Raw genomic sequence first — 20574 nt, forward strand, 5'->3', positions numbered from 1 at the left:
GGGAAATGTGTCCCGTGTAAATTCTAAGTTATCAACTGACATAAGGCAAATAATTAGAAACTAAATGTGTTGGTAATAAATAAATAAAAGATATGCATTTGCATGTATGTCTGAGTCAAGAATATTTTAATCACTGAGGCTACCACTGTTAACTATGCTAGCAGTCAGGAACCCAAAGCATGTACAAGATCCAAGTGCATTCCATACAGCTTATGATCTAGTTATGTCATTGTATGGGAACTGTTGATCACGGCCTGAACCTCTGTTTGACCACCTGAGGCAAGCAATGAGTCAGCTGCGGGAGCACAGGTGAAGACAATTCATCTGTGCTACCAGAAGGGGTGGAGCCTGCCTGCACCTTTCCTACATCCCGTTTAAGTGCTGACTGCCACCAGGGAAGGATCTTTCTCTGGAGGTTGCTCCTGGTGGAGTTTATTGTGAGCCTGATACTGGTGAGTGTTTCCATTTATTTTGATTATCTTTCCACCATGATAATCTTACTAAGCCTAACCTTTTGATTGTACACCTATTGATTATACAACTGTACAACTATTGATGGTACAATTGTACACCTATTGATTGTACAGTCATTATTCTTAAAAATATATATAATGGAAACATTTCAAAGGGAAAAATGCAGGTAGGCATTCTTGTGACATAGTCTTTCTTAATTACTTTTTATTAAGAAAGCTGGTGCTGAATGACCTTTGTTTTTCTATTTACATCCATTTGTACTTCTTTCAGAGAAGAGCTAGTATTTTAATCTTTTCACTTCTGCTAAAGGTTTCTTTCTTTACTTTACTTTGATTTCCTGTATTCCCCAGGAAGTTCAAGAACTGTGAATATCAATAGCTGTGTCATTTACATAGTATGATAAAGATTATGGCCTTTACAAAAATATAGGTGAAACAAGCATATTCAAGTACTAAACTTTGTAATGTATTAGTCATGTATTTCACTTACAATGGCCACCCAGCACAAAGTACTGTTAAAACTGTTCTTAATTATTGAGTTGACCTTTGTTTCTGAGGAATATGTGTTTTTTGTCATTGTTGTTCAAATATCAATAAAACATCCTCTTACATTCAATGAAAATTCAAAACTTCAGCTTTCTTGTAACTTAGGATAAGAGTCTGGGAAACAGATGGTTGTAACCTTTATGTATCTTGATTAGAATAAATTGCGATGCATATGTCTGATTTTAGAGATGGGATACAAATTTATCTGGTGTATTGTATGCAGAACTTTAAAGGCTAAAATTGAATATGCTCTATGCTACATATTTAATACATTGTGTATTTTATTTATTTGTGTACCAACTTGTTACAATTGAATTTTCATACCTTCTCTAAAAAGAAGAGACACATTTTTACTTTATAAAGAGGATATGGGCAGCATTATCAGTAGTGATTGCATAGCAAATGTATTCACAGTCTTGAAACATGTTCTCTCTTTTCCAGTTGCACATCTTCTGATTCGATTCAGATGTTTTATCAGTAATGACAATACGTTGTATATTTTTTGACATAGCTCATTTACTATGGTAGGACAAGAAATATTAAAAAGGGAAGTTTTGCATATCAGTAAGCCTGTGGATCATAATGCTCTCAAACTTCTTTAAAAAAAATAAATATAAAATGAAAATTTTGTAAAATGATAACATTATAGCAGAGCTTCCTATCTGTATTCTATCATTATCTTTGTTTATCCTTCACCTCAACAGTAAAATTGTCTTAGTGACATCCTAATCACCTCCCACTCATACTATTGTGGCTGCACAACACTAGTTGGTGTGTCACAAACAAGATTTAGAATTTGTATTTGAGGAGCAAAAGGTGTCTAGATATTTGAATATTACTTTATTTTCAGTACAAGTCCTTTATAATAAAGGAAATATAAGTTTGAGATCAAGCATTGTTATCTGTTGCAACAAGATCTCTTAATTTGTGAAGTTAAAGGTGAATGAACTCTTGGCTCTTTTTAACTCTTGCATTGGCTTCGATATGAGAGATTTAAAGGGTTGTGCTTACATTATAAAGACATGGTGGAAGAGACCAATAAAAGATTTTGTTATTTTTTTTTTTAAGGAAACAAAGGTGAAAAGAAAAGGAGAAAGTAAACATGCAGGTCATGTTGAGAGATCTATGGCACCAGCAGCAGGCAGAATTGGTTTCCCCACCTGTCTTCTGTCCCACCACTCTCCAAGTTGGCTGTCATCCCAATTATATGCTCTTCCTGACATTGAGAATGGAATAACTGAGTTGAGCTAACTCCTGTGCTCATTTACCAGATCCCACCTACAATTTGTCATTTATGATTAAAGGACACAAACTAACATCAGCTCCAAGTGAAGCAGTTAAATATATGTCAGTGTCACAGAGCAGGGTTCAAGGCTGTCACATCTCCTGGTGCAGCAGAACAATGAGAGCCCAAAGCCTTCCTGCAAGCATAGGTTTCTGTTGCATCTATTACTATTACTGAAGGTGAATTTGGGAACTGTGAAGAGTTGAGGATCTTGAGGTAGATATCCCTGTCTTTCAACAGTCCATCATCTCAGTCTCCATGCCTTCTCCCTCTAAACATCTGGGAAAACACAAGAGCTGTTAGAGAAAGGCCGTTGCTGAGTCAGCCAAAGGCTGCACAATTGCATGGGTTATTGCTGAGTTTCCTGAGCTCTGAGCAATACCCCTGTAGTCACTGCTCCTCTGCTAGAAAATAAAATCTTGCTGGAGACTGTACTCTACGTTAGCTTTGGTGGCCAGAAGCAGGTGTCCCTGCTGTGCGTGTTACCAGCTGCTCCTACTGGATCTGTTCAGTGTTAGCTGTTTGTGCCAACCACTTCCTAACTGGGTTCAGCATCAGTGGTTCTTGCTTGCTGTGCTCTCGCCAGGCTGCCTGTGTGGCACTGCCAGCTGCTCAGCTCTGTTGGCCAGCTCACTGACTGCAGTTCTGCTCTGTCTCTGCTTTGCCTTGCCAGACCCTTGCTCTCAGCATCCCTGGAAATGTTTTCAGTCTTTGTAGAGAAAATGTAAAGCCATGATACTCACCTGGAGTCCTTGTCAGAACTGGGCCTTTTGGTGCCCAAAAGTCTGCTGTGAAAGAGAACGAGGTGGGAAAAAGGCCTCAAAAAGCTACTGGGGTTTGCCTGGGCTTCAGCCCACTGCTCCAGCTTTCCAACTAGTGTAGCCAGCCTCATTGACCACAGGGTGCTTGGGGAGAACTCTGGCTGCTGGCGAACACCACGATTATGCTTAGTGATTTATTCGTGGATATTATTTAGCTGTTTGTGAAATTGTTCGGAATAGCGAGTCTTTGTCTGTGAACAGTTGGTTTCAAAACAAATCCTGAAACTTGCCGCGAATTATTCATAATATATAGTTTTCCATCTCTCATTATATCCGTGGTTTGTATTACAAAAGCACCTAGAGGCCTCTGCTGACATTAGGACAACCAGTATGCTAGAAGCTGTTTGCATAGATAATAAAATAAAATATTTATATGAAGAATTTCTCTACAAATAATTGTTGGGGCCAAAAGGCATTATCCCACGTTATGATTTGCTCTTGCATTATTGTTCCATCGGATTTGGCGTACTTGGACTGTATAGTAAGGAGGGTTCCATAGATTTATAATACAAGGAAATATTTTTTCAGCATTCTTGCACCTCAGCAAATTTGAATGTGAGAATTTAGGGTCACAGTATCATATTAGTATTGTTGTTGTAGTTTTAATATTGTATTAAGTGAAATACTGTTTACACTGATGCTTAGCAAGTGTCTGTGGATATACATCTAGTGGCAAAATATATGAACTTACATTTCTTCATCATTAATACCACTGACTATGAAAACAGAATGTAGTAAAAAAATATATTGTACTGTCTACTATCTTGCAGTTTTGGCATATAGTTATTTGACTGCCCTCTGTACATCTTATTACATTTTTCCTTTTATTGCATTGCTCAGATGGATTATGCATCAGCCATCAACAATCTGTTTATGAAAAGGGGAGCACTCTGGGAATTGTCAGTAAGATCTTCTGCATATCAGTGCATAATAATGAGTGTTTGCCATGCTGTAGAACTGCTGTGGTCTGCAAGTGGACTGCTTTATATATCTCCTTTCCTTGAAAAACTGTTTAGAGGGGACAGAGCCAATTTTTATTATTTTCTTAAATAATGATTCCTGGATATATATGAGGGAAGCATTTGTGAGCTCTTGTGGAGGAATGCTTATCAAAGAAGAGGGGCTATTTCTTATTCACATGCACATCTTCACAGCACTTTAAATATTTCCATATTTCAGAGGTGTTAAAAGATAACAGGTCTTCGTGTTTCAGGACATAAAGCTCCATTCAGTAAGTCTGTATTCACAAATGGTTTGGTGGTGTGTTTTTCTCCTTGCCTGCTTAGGTACGTGCTACTATATTTTCTTAAAATGTATTCCCAGTTTCACAATTTTTTACATGAGAGAATTTAAGACGAATACTTAGAAGGCAGTAGTGGGAGCTGTATATAAATGTTTAAATTTATAAGAAATATTTGCAAAATGTTTTACAGCTTCCTGATAACACTGAAGTAGGCTCTTCTCAGAGCTACCCTGTATGTTATTTTGAAATGTCTCTACAGCCCATTTAGTTGTTGGTAGACAAAGAAGATTGTAGAACATCTTGATCCCAGTGTTCTTTCCAATCCTGAATCTACTGAACTTAGTGAAAAATTAACTGAGTTTGCATTCCAGATAGTATATCATGAAGGAATGTCAAAGCTATGCAGTTTCTTCCTGTTCAGATTTGTTAGCAAACACAAACGTTGCTGACTTTCTTCCATGTGTTGCTTGTGAGAGCAAAGCCCATGGGTAAGATAATAGCTCCAGAAAAAGTGCATTCAGCTCCAGTGCTGTGCACTGGTAAAAATCTGCATGAGTAGTGTAGTACTGCCTTTTTTGTAAGCTGGTGCTTACACGTTTACATCCTTGCACTGTTTTTGAGGGACCAGTTTGTTTGTTTTTACATGAAATGTTTTCTATATGAGTACTTGTGATGTGGGGGCTAAGTAAGCCACGTCTTAGAGTAGAACTGAAGTAGATAAAGTTCTGTAACAAATAATTGTCACGTACTTTTAGAAGTACTTTCACCGAGCAATATAAGAACGCAGTAGTAATCTCCGCCTTAAAGGGGGACACTGCTGGTAAGACCAGCAGTTTTTTATTATTTTTTAAATCATTATTGTTTAATATCTTTAATAGATTACTTATAAAAAAATCGGGTTTTCGATGCTGATAACATTTGTAGGTTTTCTCCCATCAGTTAATGTATTCCATGGTATGAAACAAACAGCAAAACTATTTCAGTTCAGTTTACTGCTAATGTTAATTGAGTTGTCAATTGGGTTTCTAACTATGGTTCATAGTCCTTACATATCCTCCTCTGTCGTTATGACATGTTTCCTTTTATGTTTTGTTCTTGTCGTAGTAAGGCTAAGATTAAAATCGTTACTGTGAGACTGTGCAAATATCAAGTTGGAGCCTGAATATAAAAATAAATAAATCAGAAATATAAACTCACATTCATGTGTTTTAGCTTTTTCTTTTTACAAAACTAAAACTAAGCTATTAACCCATTTATGAAGATTGCTTTAAATTTATAACTTGACGACATCTGTATCAAAGTATTTTTTTCTGTCAGTTAGATGCTTTTGGAGGAAAAAGTGAATGTATCAAAAGGTTTTGTTGCACTTAGAAGTCATACTACTTCAAGATTTCTTGTATAACAATGCTGCTGTTATTTGTGAAGTATTTTCACCATAGAGAATCTTAAGTGATGTCTCATGGCAAACTGGGCAGAAATCGCTGTAGATCAATTGTGTGTTCAGCCAGAAATCTTTGAAATATCTACCTTATTTTATTTTCAAAATGCAACAGCTTAGGAAGTTTGGTCTGTTGTATTTCATACTGAAGAAACTAGAAAGATATTGTTGTATTTTTAGCAAAGAGAAGTACTAGAAATGATCAGTATATAGATGCCTTAATTTTTACTGACTCTTTCAAGGCAATGTAGATTATAACAAGCATAAGCATACAGATCACAAAATTCGTTCTACAACAGCCATGTGAAAGCAGTAAGATCAGAAGGTTTGAGGAAGCTCAATATCCCTTTTTTTGAAGATGTCTAAAGATGTTTCAAGAGAGTGCAGGCAACAGTTTTGATTTTGCATCATTACTGTGAACATGATTGTTCTTCTGACCTTTAAGAGCAGTTTGCTTCCTGATTATGTGAAGAGTGATCTTGCAGAATGGCCCGAGTGTTTTGCAAAACGAGGGTGGAACACTATTATCTGCCTGAACTTATTTCATCCTTTCATCCTTCCAGTACTAACTGCTTTAGGAGTACATTCTCTAGATTTAAGCAGTATATCTCTTCCTTTTCTGTCAATTCTTAGCTTGCTAGCTAAGCCCTCGGTGTCAATATGTGTTTAAAAAGTATTTGCAAAATACATTTGCAATGAGTCTTGATTGTAAAAATACTTTTCTTCCTAATGGCAACCTGTCACTAGTTCTATCCATTACTACTGTAATTCATGTGGTATTTGAGAAATGTAATAACCTACATTTTAATGACTCAGTGTTTCCTTGAATAATATTCTGCCATGATCAAGTTTGCCATTTGTTTTTAATTATCCTCTGTTCTCTTCCTACTAAAAGTAGCATCAAAGCTTTGTCTTTTTTTTTTCCTTCAGATTGTTAAAAAAATGGTAGACTTAAGCAATTAAAGCACTGTCAATTCAGATGGAGAGGTATGATTTTCATTAGAGGTTACGGAACTGCAACTTACTGCTCTTCCTACTTTCCATGCAAATGACTTGATCAGTTCTCCTAGAATTCCTATCCATATTTTGCTATGTTATTGGGAAAATGTACAGCTTCTCTCCAGTTCTCTCTGTGACATATGTCTACTGGGAAGGAAAATGAACAAATATTTCAAATGGGAAACAAAACTGAAGCCTATTTTCTCCCCAGAGACAGAATGAATCTTATCTCCAGCAATTTGCATTTGACATTTGTGCGCTCCTTATTGGAAGTTACAACCTCTACAATTCCATACCTGCACTTGGTGTTCAGTTGGTATGTTATTTTGGGCAGACCTTTCTAGCTGGTTTGTCCTTAGAATACAGTTCACTCTGGTATCTGCAAATAGTTACCAATGCTAAAAAATATTCTGCAGTAAGATGGAGTTTTAGGAGCTGACAGTTTCTTACCATTACAGAGCTTTACCTGCATCTTATTTAGCACAACATTTTATGGTCTAGCATATTACTGACATCAATGATTTAGTCATCATGATCCTCAGAAAAGATGTACAATTCTGAGTGTCTTTTCCCCATTCAATATATTTTAAGTGAATCAGTTTTTTTCCATTCATTCCAAATATTCTCTATAATTGGAGAAGCAGATGTGTTCATTTAGGCTTGAATTAAGGCCAGTGTAGAGCTGACCCCCTAAAGAAGGATGAGCTTTTTGAGAGTTCTGCTACTTACAGCTACCTTTCAAGGAAATAAATAAGTAATAGTGTTCAGCAACTCTGATCATTTAATGTTTTGTTGTTTCCTCTTGTCATTCTCGTCTAAACTTCCATGATATGATAGTGTGTATCACCAGGTTGGGCTCTAAGTTGCAGTTTTTCACTTATTTGACTTCTAAAGGGTGGTTTTGTTAACAGTTAGTGTAGTTTTGTACCAAATGAATTCAAAAATTTGTAGCTGAATATTTCTCATATTAAGAATTTTTCAGACTGCTAGGTACCTCTTATGCACAGAGACTGACTTCTTTGAGAATGCTAAAAAAAGAAGTCAGAAATCATAATCTGTTCTTTTACAATGCTACTGAATCTTTCTTCTCTTTAATCAAGTGTATCTTTGCTGTTAACTTTTCCATACTGATTTCAGCTGGAATCAGAAGGGACCCAGTTATGGCACCATTATGATATGAGATTAGAAAAGGGAAAACGCATAAGGACACAAGTCTGTGGAGAATTCATTAAGATGCTAATTTGAAACCACTGTGATTATAGCAGAGAGATTTAAATGTAAGCCTTCAGAGGACTTGTGATGATGTGGAAACGAAAAGGTGTCAGTGTGCTTTATACTGTCATCAGAAAATAAATCAAATATTAAGAAAAATCTCATTAAAAGAAAGTAGTAACATTTTTTTTCATCCATAGAACTTAGCATCACGTCAACTTCTCATGCTTTTGGTGATCATTGCATAGGATTGTTTCCTGTACCTCACCTGCCATCGCAGAACTATCACACAGAAACCACCACTGATTTAGTGTGGATTGGTTCTCCTTCCCCTTTCTTCTTGACATTTTGTAGATGTAAAGTTTCTGATTTGGTTCAGGGAAGTTAAATGACAAGTAATAATGGTGCCGGTTTCGAAATTACAGAGCAGTGTGGGCAGAGTAAAATCATCTAAATCTTAGGTTTGGTCCTAAAACTTTTCCTAGAAAACTTCATCCCAAGGAAAATGAGACACTCTCTAGTTTTCCCAGAACTGGAGATGAGAAGGATCTGAAGGTGAGCAATCACAACACAGAAACTGAGGTGTTTTTTGAATAGGTAGCATAGAAACCAGATTCCATATTTCCTCATTTATTAAGAATTCCTGTCGTGTCAGCATGAGTACCTTTTGGTAGCAAAGGACTAAATCACAGAGAGTTGAGTACATTGTATGTATTGCCTTCCTATTTTGTGGAACTTTAGGGCAAAAATTAAGAGATCTAGGTATTTTTTTGAAACAATTTTAAGTCATTACTTGACTGAGAAAAGAATCTAGAAAAATGTGAGCACCTTCATGGAAAAATATTGAGTTTTAACTCAAACAGAAAAAGGTTTCCTGGTGATTTCTCTTTTACAATATTTCAGAGTCCTTTGTTCGTATTTTGTGCAGCTACCTAGTAAAAATATATAATGTTTAACTTTGTACTACAGACTGTTAATTTATAATCATTTTAGGTCATCTACTGTAATTATGGCACTGTAATCTGTGCTGGCTGACAGTATTTTGGCAGAAGCAACTACTGTAATATTTACAAGGCATTTCTGGCTCTGTTTAGTTTTCACTGTGCTCACAGATATTCTCCTGAGTTATTTGGATACTAGTATACCAAAATTACTGTTGTTTACTTTGCTTCTTGACTAGTTAATCAAACATATTTTAATATCTCAAAGCTTTTCAGGAGAGAAAATTATACTCCAAAAAATCCATTATATGCAAGCAGAAAAAGTAGTGAAGTTCCCCCAGTACTTAAGTAATTTCACAGCATTTAAAGTCAAGCTCCATCATTTAATCATTTCTAGTGATTTGCTTATAAATTCTTGTCTTCTCAACTAAATTCTCTGAAAGGTTTTGACTTAATTTTTGTTTTCATTATCTCCTTCTATATGTGGTGTAATTCCTATACTTCTATGGAAGAAATTGTTAGGTTGGATGGCTGATGCTAAACACATCAGAAGAACATGGTAACTACAGTCATGGCCAGATCTCTAGAAGAGCTCTGTATAACAGAAACTCTTTGGAAATCGTTCACTTATTTATTTGCAGTAGGTATGGTGCCCAAATAGAACCTGTTAGCTGTTGAATATATGTGGAAACTTGTCAGTATTTTTTTTTATATATAGGAGAAGCAATTTCATTACATATATATATTTAAATCTTATTTTTTTATAATAAATATATTGCTTGCATTTATTATGTTTAGTGACACTTGAAGAATTAAGTATGTAGATCTTAAGGATATGAAACTCGCTAATGATTAGATAGGAGAAAGTTATTTACAATTAGCTCTCTTTTTTGCATTAATACTACAGCTACTGAAATGTGTGGATGTCTCTAGTTCTGCATGTTACAGTGAGTGAGTTTAGATTAGCATTTTGATTTGGATCAGGAGTGTGTATGTGAAGTAATTGTCCTGGTTGCCTCCAGGTAATTACATTTTCTTATGCCTCATGGAGCAATCTTTGAACATGCCAGCTGAGTAAATGCTTTCCAGGAGAGCACGTACTGGTGCCAGTACTGTTCTGGTGCTGTCCCAGGAAACAGGCTGCTCCTAGTACTGAATAGCTCTGTTTCCACCCATATAATTATTGTGACCATTGGGCCATCAGTACTAACTTTGTCACTCAGTAGATCTACCTCTATTTTGCTGTGCTGCAAAGTTTGTTTTATAGCTACTGTTGAGTGAGGTAATGACACTGGCAACTTAGAAATAAGATTTTGTTAAATAACGATTCCTTATGATTTGTTAGCAAGACTGTTGATTTTTACATTTAATAAAAGTGTAAGAGGATATAAGTCATGTACAAGGACTAGAACACTACTTTGAAAGACAAATTGAGGTCACATTTCTTTCTTAAGAAATAGTTCTGTTTGTAATTTAATAAAACTTTCAACATTGTGTGCCAGCATTCACTTCTTAGCTCTCATTAGGTTGTACAGATCAAATGCCAGTGGATATTTTTTCCTTTTAAGCAAAGGAAATTGAGTTGTTGCAGTTACTGGAGATTACTGCTCCCCAAGACGTTGGCTTTGACAGCAGTTGTGCTGTACTGCTCATGGAATTTGGTCTCAGTGGTGTTTTTCTGTTCTACTTGGATTTCCCCATTGTTCAGTCTGTAGCATGTGCAATTTAAGTAATTAGTTTGTATTTCTTTTTCCTTTAAGGTGGATTCTCATGATTTATCAAAAAATTTTTCATACTCCTTTGCTACAGGTTCTCTGAAAGTTCCCACCTCTTCAGGTTTCTCTTCGTGGTTTGTGACCACTATTAAACAAAGCAACTCGTCTGAAGCAAAGTACTAATTATTGTTCTATACAGGACATTGTCTACAAAGATTGTAGGAGCCCATGTTAAGCATGAGACAAAAAGTCCATATTCCTTTGCTGTCATTAGTGACTCTAGGTCATGTTCAGGAGCATCTGTCTGTCAATGTATAGCCAGTTAAATCTGAAAGAATAGTCAATATGTGATAAAATATCTGTATTTCTAATAGTTCTTTCATTTACACTGTTCTGTTAGTGGAACAGCAGTGACAAGATTAATCTTGAACCCCTGTACTAGAAGCTGGGGAATACCAAAACAAAAATTTCAACAGGGGTCTGTGACCATGAATGCCCAGGTACCTGAGTCAAGGAACTGAATTAAGAGCGGTAGGAGTTGGGACTTTTAAAGCAGAACTGTAGTGTGTGTAAGCAATAATACATGAGAATAATAGCTTGGAATTGGGACATTATAATGAAGGAGGGCTCAGGCTGATTCGGATTGTATTTTTTTTTTTGTTCTGCTGGAAATAGCTCTTTACGGGATTCTCCTGATGTTTCCAATTTATACATTGAAAGCTAATAATATTTCAGTTTTAAATGATTTTTTTTTCTGTGAATTTCATTTGCTGTCCCAATCATTTTATAAACATTTATGTGGCTTGGAGAGTGCTCTTTAGCAAATCAACAACCTTGCAATCAATACTAATTGAAACATTTAAGAAATCTGAAACAATGCTCTATTACAGAAAAGACAAAAAATGCAACATTTTCATATTTAACAAAGCTTTTGCATTAGCAATGAAAGTAAAGAGTTTTGGATAAATCATTCTGTGCAGAAGAAAAATGTATCTGTACGTAAGAGGACTTCAGCAAAAATATTGATTCTGAGGATGGTTTCATTCACTTAATCCTTCTCAAATGCTTTGTTTCTGATCACAGGAGTCATCTAGTGCAATTAGTGATTATGAAAACTGTCAGCATACAATTACTCAGAATAAAAGTACTCAAAACATCAGCCAGAAGAATATGCAGTAAGCACAAGAAATTTGAGGTGAAAGTGGAGAAATGTTTTTGTGTACAGGTAACAAAAAAAACTAGAAAATAATGAGTAAATTTGCCATTGCCCTGAGATTATGCATTGTATCTGAAGGTGCCATATCTAGGCTTTTGTTGTTCTGAAGGGAAGTGTTTGTACCTTTGGAGTACTTTTCCCCAGGAAGATCCTGGTTGCCATTTATGACTTGAATTATTTTCTTTATGCTATTATTACAATGCAAAATGTCTTCCTTCTATTAACAATTCCTTTGGAATTGTTTTCCTGACTCCTTTGGAATCTGGAGAAGGTGTTTAGAAGTTTTTAATTATCTTTGTTGGAATTCAGAATAGGAGGAATGAGACATTTTAAATAATTTCAGGGTAGGTTGAGGAAATTGCATTTGAATTCTGATTTTATTCTCTGACTCTTCTACAGAGTTCCATCACTTTTTCCACAGTGTCTTCCCTGCTCATTTTATTTTCATAAAGATTGCAATAGCTGACATAGCCTGGTTACTATTTTGTAATCATGTCTCCATTTTGCACCTGTGAGACATCTCCCATGTTATTGACATGGTTTTGCTTTTCTGGGCAAATATGGCAACAGAGGGATGGATACTTTATCCAGATGTATGTAGGGTTTCTTCTGAATTAGAAAACGATTTTCTTCTAAGATGTCCCAGATCTTGTTGAAGGAAGTGATTTTACAACATAAATTCCTCTCAACTTGTCCTGACACACAGGTCATAACCCTGACTCAGAGCAGCCAAACCAATGCTGTTTTTAATAAAGTGTTTTTTAATAATTCTGTGCTTACACAGTATTTTTAGGCGATTGTTTCTTGGTGAATGTGATTGCTGTTCAATATGCAGTGTCATCACCATTTCTCTGAAATTTTCAAGTCTCCAAGGCCAGTAACACAGCAGTTTATTGCAAACTGATTAGTTGCATTTTGATAGTGTTCTCAATACACAATCTTTAAGCACACAAATAAGTGGAACCAACTGACTTCATTCTTTCTATCTCCTTGAGAAATTAAGTCAATTTCAGGACACTTCAGCCACTGATGATACGCATCACTCCTCACCTCACTGTGCTGACATCCAATCATTAGTTTCCGTAAATGTTTGACAACTGTCAATGAATGTCAATGGGTGCCATTTTTTCTGCATAGAGGAATTCAGTCCTACACCTTTGATTCATCTGTGCTTCCATGTCAGATGCCATTTTGTCAGACTGCCCCTCTGCTGCCATCTATCTCACAGCAACAAAATTTAAGTATTGGTGGGAAGGTTCATCCTTTACTGCTGTACCACCAACATCTGCCTCTGATGTCGTGGGCCAACATAATAAAATAGAAGATATTATTTTTGGATCAGACCATACTAATTAATCATTTAAAAAACAGTGTGTTGTTCAGTTTAGATTCAAGTGCTTAATAACAAATTTAACACCATAATCAACATGTGTTCTGTTTGTGTGTTACTGGCAAAATTTTCAACAGTAATCCCAGCCAGAGTTAACATTATGATGTAGGTCTCCTTCTAGTTGCTGCTTGTGATTAAATATAAACATTTCCTTATCCTTTTTACATTACTCATTTCTGTTCGATAGGTCCTTTCTAAATTATTGCTGGAACTTATATTGCTTGTGGTTGAACTTGGACACTGTAATGACATGAATATATTTAACCGTTTTTGAGACCTGATCTCACAAAAAGCATTCAAGTTTGAACATGTATCTCACAGAGTGGCATATCTACATTTTTTTAGATAATTAGGTTTCAGTGTGGTGACCTGCAGCTGAATAGCCATCAGGGTGCTCACCAAGTTTGAGTATAGTCAGGTCTGCATACAATTTTAATGAAATGAGGGTAATTAGTCCTGCCTAAGCAGACTAGGGTTTTATAAGCTATAAAATGTAATAATTGTGTGAGGCCCAAGCAGTTCTTAGGAGCTTTTAGTGGGATATGGAGAGGAAAGGTTTTGATGATGGATGAATCCTCCAACAGAAACACAGAGTGCCAACTGAGACTGACTCAATTATGCTATTATTTACAACATCAGCTATAGTATTTCTTAAAGACTTTTTATGTCCCATTTTTCTTAATAAGGAATATCAGAAAACATTAAAACATTACAAAATATATTGTTAAGCATTTATGTCCAGTGAAGTCAATCCTAAACGTGGGAATCACAACCAGCTCAGCTGTACAATTTTTGTTGGCTTTCACTTGTTGACACACTTTAGAGACAGCAGTTTCAAACACAAAGCACAGCAGAATATATATTTTTAATGAACTTCAACCTGACTTATAATTTTGAAGTTGATGAAATACCTTTTGTTCTGGCCTATAATGCGAGGGTATGAATTTGTGTAGTAGAACATTATTAAAAGACCATTGCTGTTAATCAGGTGCATTGATGGATGAGTGATGGAATAAGTCTCTGGGTGAGAGAACCCAAAGCTATTGTGGTCAGCAAGGTCCCAGGGTAGCTCTAAGAGAGACGAGCAATGCATAAGAGATAAAAGGCCATAGATACTGCTGGGCTGGCTAGGTGCCTCTCTGTCATTTGGGCGCCTGTCCAGCTCTGAAAATATGCAGGCTAAAGTAAACTACACATTATTTATTTAAATATTTGGAGGTGGTATTTATTAGCTGAGAACAGCTGAGAGAACTTCAGGAGGTGAAAGAAATGTAACTGTGAATACAGAATCCTGAATTTTTGGAAGGCTAATAAACTGGAATTTGGTTATTGTAAATGCTTAGCTTAGCTAACTTAGATTGTTATTTAAGCAAGGATTTCTGAGTCTTATACTCCAAAGGTTGAAGATTTATTTATTTCAAAATACTTTCTTTTGATAAATTTTAAATAGTGGTTTGAGAAAGGAATTATTTTGACTGCGGCCCAGTAGAATATCTTTGTTTCCAGTTAAAAATGAAGCTTTTCTAATTGTTCTTTTCTTCCATGGAAAACTGATATATTTTAATTCTCGCTACAGTCAGTAAACACACAAGTGTTACATTAAATTAGGAAATTTAAAGAATAATAGTGAGAATAGAAATTCAGCGCTGAAAATTAAACAACAATGTAAAACATACAGACGTAGGAAAACAAGGCTGAGTATGAGAAGGGCTAGAGGTGCAATCAACTATTTTGAATCCAAATCAAATTAGATGCAGAATTGTCAAATGCGAATAAAAAGATAAATGTTTTGTTTCTGTTTCAAATTTGTAGGTGTTGTTAGAGTTAAAATCTCATGAACCTTGTTTTGCAGATGTGAAAGAAGTGATTATTAAAAAGGGATAGACCTAAAGCAGCTGGAGCTTTAAAAGTATTGCTAACTGCTGACAGTACTGCACTAAGGTTATGAAATTCTGCAATGTCACTAAACAAATGTGAATGTATTTCTTCTTGACAGGAAATAATGGAAATGAAGAGTATTATTTCAGAGGCAGTAGCAGAAGATGTTAGTGTAAATGAATAGGGTAGGGTATCTTGTAACAGTTTTTTCTTGTTTCAGTGTAGTTTTGAGATAGTTCTTTAAATTTAGAATGCGAGTACTGTATTAAAACAAGAAAGTGCTTGTTTTCTATCCAAAAACTTATACTGACAATGTAACCTGCACCTACATCTCTTTTTATAGTCACAAGGGTAATGTTTAGATGACAAACTCCTAGGTGCTATGGCTTTCCAGAAGTGGTAGCAGATCCAGAATTATTCTTCTGTCATGAAACATGAACTGCTAGTCCCATGAGAGTGCTTTGAGATATTTAATCAATCATTACAGATGAAGATGGCAGAACAGAGAATTGGGAAAAATAAACTATGTGAGAACTTCACCTTTCTCATGTCAGAAAATACACACATTTGACAAACTCATTCTCCAGAGCTATTTTGTTTCCTTCCCTCTGCCTTTCAGTATGCCTGTAGGATGAGCTGTACTGTAAAGAACTGTACTTTTTAATTACTAATGAGTCAGTCTCATTTGTCAGATCTCTGAAAATGAAAACACAATTTTTTTTCAAAGCCACTTTGCTTGTGTGAATAAATAGCTAAGTGGTCTTCACCTCCCAAGGGGTGTTCAGTCAAGAAAATGGTGGATCTAGGCAATTAAAAAAAGAAAACAGTGAAATGAAAAAAATCCTTCTGAAAAAAGGTGTTATTCTGAACTCTACACAGTCATTTTTTGGAGTTCCACTTAAGTGAGATGAATAACATGGTTTCATAAAGAAACCAGTGGAAGGTGCCTATTTAAACTTTCTAACTAATTAATAGTTTCTCAAGGATGCTCAGCAGTGAGGAAGTTAGAGAGTGTTGCTTATGCGATTGCTGTGCTTTCTGCTGCTGTGTTTAGTTTGCTTATCTATTGGAATAACAAAGATGTTCTGGTAGTACATTTGTCCATCTGCTGGAAGGAAGAGGGTCAGTTTTTATTACTTTCAAGTACGTCCCATTACTAAAGTGCTGTCTTGATTCAAATACAACTCTAATCTTTCTGACCACTACAGACGAGAGAAGAACAATTGTTGTGACTTTCTATGTATAGGCTTAATGGTTATTTTCATCTTTTCATCCTAGAAGAAGTGCAAGATGATATTTCATTATTTATAATGCTCACCCTTTTGTGAATCAATGAGAAGGACACGTTGCTATAGGTTTGCAGGCATCTGACAGTGAATGGGAGGTGTGTCCTGTTCTCCAGGAAAGCATCTTCAGCAGCCATTTCATCCTAAAAGATCTCAATGTGTGTCCCATTATTCTCATAAGGTATTCTCATAAAGTAATATTTTTCTGAACAACAAGATGTGTACTGAACAAGTAATGGGCTGCATCTATGTCTTTTTAGCAAGTTTCTGATGCTACCTGCACAGCACACAGATCCTTTGGTTCTTCCAGTGACCATAAATGCTTTCTAAAGGACTTGACTTCTTTATTCTGTGTTACCTTGAGGGGTTCCATAACAAGCTTACAGCTTGTCCATCCTGCAATGGCCTTCTGAAAACATTTGTTCCATCTCAGTGTTGTCACCACAATATCTGAAGGGCGTGTGTCTTCGTTTCTTACTTTACTAGCTCAAGATGTGTAAAGACCTTCTGTTCCCAGTTAGAGGAGTTATTATGTTGTTGCTTTCTTGTTGTTGTCTCTGTACATGGAAGATACTCAAACATTTAATGAGCATCCTAGGATAAAATCAAGGAATTGTAGCTCATGGATAAATATTTTATAGATTTCACATTGATTGGAATGTTTCCTATTGCTGATCTAGGAGCTACATTTCATGAAAACAGTTGTCACTAGTTTACTAAGTGTTTATAACTGTTTTTATTATATATTCTACTTTCAATATCTCTTATTGTTCTGTCACATCTTGTTTTACCTTCTGGTTATGTGGTATGTTTCTCCAGGGGAAGTTTAACAGGTATATGCCAATAAGTACTTGCCATATGTTCATTTCAGAACGTTATTCTTCTTGATTATATTTTTGTTTTCTCAGTATTTTCCTTTACTACCATTTTTCTCTTCTTTCCAAATTCATGTAATCTTTCTGGATGGCTCAGTTGCTTCAAAACTGTTTTGCAAATGAGTTATTTCTCCCTAGGAGAAGCAAGAAACTTAATCCAGGTTATTCTCTGTTCCCCACAAGTAAGTGCCTGCATAATCCTATAGAGAGAAGTAAACATTGTCTTGCACAAAAAAAAAAAAAAACATTTCTATGCTGTAAATTGCATGACTTTATTTTATTTTTGTCCAGAAAGTGAGAGAGGTGATGTATGAAGAGGTGAATCAATACCAGATAAGACCACAGAGGCCTCTTTTTTTCTTATGTTGAACTATTGGATAACCCTATATCACTTTACACCTTGGTATCCACGCTGCCTCCTCCTGCTGCTTTCCATGGCAACCTGGAGCTTTACTTGAGTATTAAGACTTCCAAGAAACTCTGGTTACATACACAACAAAGTGAATTGACAATAATTATCAACTTACTAAATGGTCCTTTTTATTAATGGGTTTCAGTGTTGATTTAGTTGTACACTGATGTTCGTTGCACGTATCTCTGAAATGTTACTTTTCAGGTGTGAATAACATTAAGTAGGCATGTGCATGAAGTGCCAGGAGGTTGATTTCTGCAATTAGGTTTGTTACAGCTCATCTATAGGGATACATACTTTTCACTGTAAAATTGAAACTCGAAATTTGTAAGAGTACCCACTCATTCTTGATGCTCCTCTGGCACAAATCAGCTGAATAATGAGGGCGAAACTTGGGTTTCCTTTAAAACCAGCTGTCAGAGAGGAGTCAACACGAGAAGTTCAAAAAAGTTGTGCAGTATATAAAAAGGGATGAGATGGTCAGGTGAAAAGTCATTAAAATAGGGACATTAAAATGTCATTAAAATTTATGGACATCAGGTTTCTTTAAAGCAATTTAATTGAATTTGTTTTTCCGTAAGGCTGGGAGGATGCATAGCTGAGCCTTTTTATTAATATGGAGGCTTTACTATTCATAAAGCTGCACAGGCATAATCTTTAATGTCATTTTTTAGAACCAACTTGATGCAAAGGTGTTTGACTCTGTTGTTACTACCATTTTCTATGTTGATGTAAAATCATAGGCACAAGTTGATTTTGAGGAAAATGCTAGGCACATCTTTTGTTTTCTTTTGGCATTTCTGATCTTCGATTTTGAGCTGTTGTAATGAGCTCAAATACTGTAACACAAATTCCCTTGAAGTCCTCATGAAACCTGAAAATCTCAATCTCTTTAATATATGCCGTGAGAGTTGAGTTTTCTAGATGTTACTGCTATTCCTGTTTTCACTTTTAGTGGTGGATCTTGGCTATTGTAAATAGTAAGAAGGAACTATCAGGGTAAACTTTTTAATTGGGAAAGCCAAGATATTGATAAGCATTGTAAAATGATCTGCAAGCCAGCTTGTTTTCTTGCTTCTGGCAAGTTTAATAGTATTATTACACGTCTTCTGTGTTTTATCACCTAGATATAGGAGGTTCTTGTCATCTGGAAAACATCTCTACTTGATGTTTCGCAAGCATAGGGTATGACTTCTATCATCATAACCAATCTATTAAATAGTGTATATTGGAAAGTAAATAGTCATTGCTAGTGCATTCAAAACTGTCAGCTTGATTTGTTTTCATACTGGCCTTAGATGGTTAAATATTATTTTTACCTCTTGCTATGGGCTCTTAAAATATAAAAAGAAGTAAAGTCATAAAGAAAATAATTTAAGTGGATATTGAATTATCATGTATTTCTACAGAATATTTTCTGTTTTTCCCAATGGTGAGCAATGGAAGGACAGCAATTTGAAATCTTTACTGATTCATGCAGGAAAAAAAAAAATACAAATCATTCACAAAGACAACAGTTCTTCCCTGCCTTTCAAATTTTTGTGTACAGGTCTATATAGACCTTTATACAGATCTAAGTACACAAAGTGTTCCTCAATCTTGACACAGGCCTAAGGCTCCAGAGGCTATTTGTTGCCTTAGGTGCATTACTCTGTTTATTCCCTTGCACATTTTAGACTCAGTTTTAATGACGGAATCTAAATCTTATATAGATCCTTCCACATATCTATAAAATCTCTTAAATATTAAAGATTATTTTTGCTTCCTGGCATGAGCTCATAAAAATTTCTTCCTGTGAACCAAGAAGTTCTCCCTTCCTTCCTGTCATTTCTATACATGTCATTCAAAAAGTCTTATTTCTTGGGAAGATTTTTCCGTGCCAAGAAATCAGCTTTTTGATTATTTGACAGATCTCAGAGTCTGCTATCTTGCAAAGATCACTTTTTCTCAGGAAAATGCTGCGTCTTGTAAAGGAAAGATTAAATGCTAATTTAACGGCAGTGCAGTGCCTGTAGCCTTCTGCCTGCTTTGCCAAATCCTTTCTCTCCGCAACATCAGTTATGTTTTTAATGCACAAATCCAGTGGCAAATTATCTTCCTATTTCCTCTGGTGCAACATGTGAAGTACCTCAGTCAGGCAATGACATCAAATTCCAAGTTTTCATTGAGCTTTTGCCCGTTCTCTCTCCCAGAGTTGATACAGGAAGCTGACTGCAATATGAACAGAATTGTGTTGGCGTTATGCTCTCTTGAGAACATTTTCTGGTAGAAAGGAATAGGAATATTTAAAGCATGCATAGGAGCCTCTTCAAAATTCTCTGCAGCTGTAGTTTGACAATATTACACAGACTGAAATGTTTGCTTATCAGAAAAGCTGAAATGTTTAAAGAACATTGATCTACATTTCTTGTCAGTTTACTGTCTCCATTGGCACAACATTTGGAAGGATTCTGCTTTTATGAAATGGTGAGTGCCTCAGACTTGCATCTGCAGTGAATACTCTGTTACCTCTTTTTGAGCTTTGGAACAATAACTCCTTCCCACCTAAACACTTGCAGAATGTGAAACATATGATAGATCTGTGCAAGTTGTTCCTATTTTCCACCTTATGTTACAGTGGCAACTGCTGCCAATCAGCAAAACAAGGAAGTATGGAAATAGAAAATGTATTTGAACGCCACAAACTTCCTTAATTTCCTTGAAATTAAGTGCAGGCACTGTTCAATTGATGACATTTTTCAAAGCTGAGATAGTGTCAGTGTTACTGACACAAGATGTTTAACTGCTTACATATCAACATTGCACGCTTCATAAATGAGCTCTGCCAGATCACGTGGCTGTGCT

The 20574-nt window shown here is 35.8% G+C and overlaps 1 long non-coding RNA gene across 1 annotated transcript in view; it reads left to right on the forward strand.

The window, feature by feature from the left end:
• The first annotated feature begins 408 nt into the window (after positions 1 to 408).
• Positions 409 to 20574, forward strand: part of LOC149916034 (uncharacterized) — a 43636-nt gene continuing 23470 nt past the window's right edge. Inside the window, exon 1 of the long non-coding RNA XR_016471230.1 lies at positions 409 to 452. This is a non-coding gene — a long non-coding RNA (uncharacterized LOC149916034). The remainder of the gene's footprint in view (positions 453 to 20574) is intronic.

The sequence above is a fragment of the Phasianus colchicus genome, chromosome 14 (genome assembly GCF_987193195.1).
Source record: "Phasianus colchicus chromosome 14, bPhaCol1.hap1.1, whole genome shotgun sequence".
NCBI lineage: Eukaryota > Metazoa > Chordata > Aves > Galliformes > Phasianidae > Phasianus > Phasianus colchicus.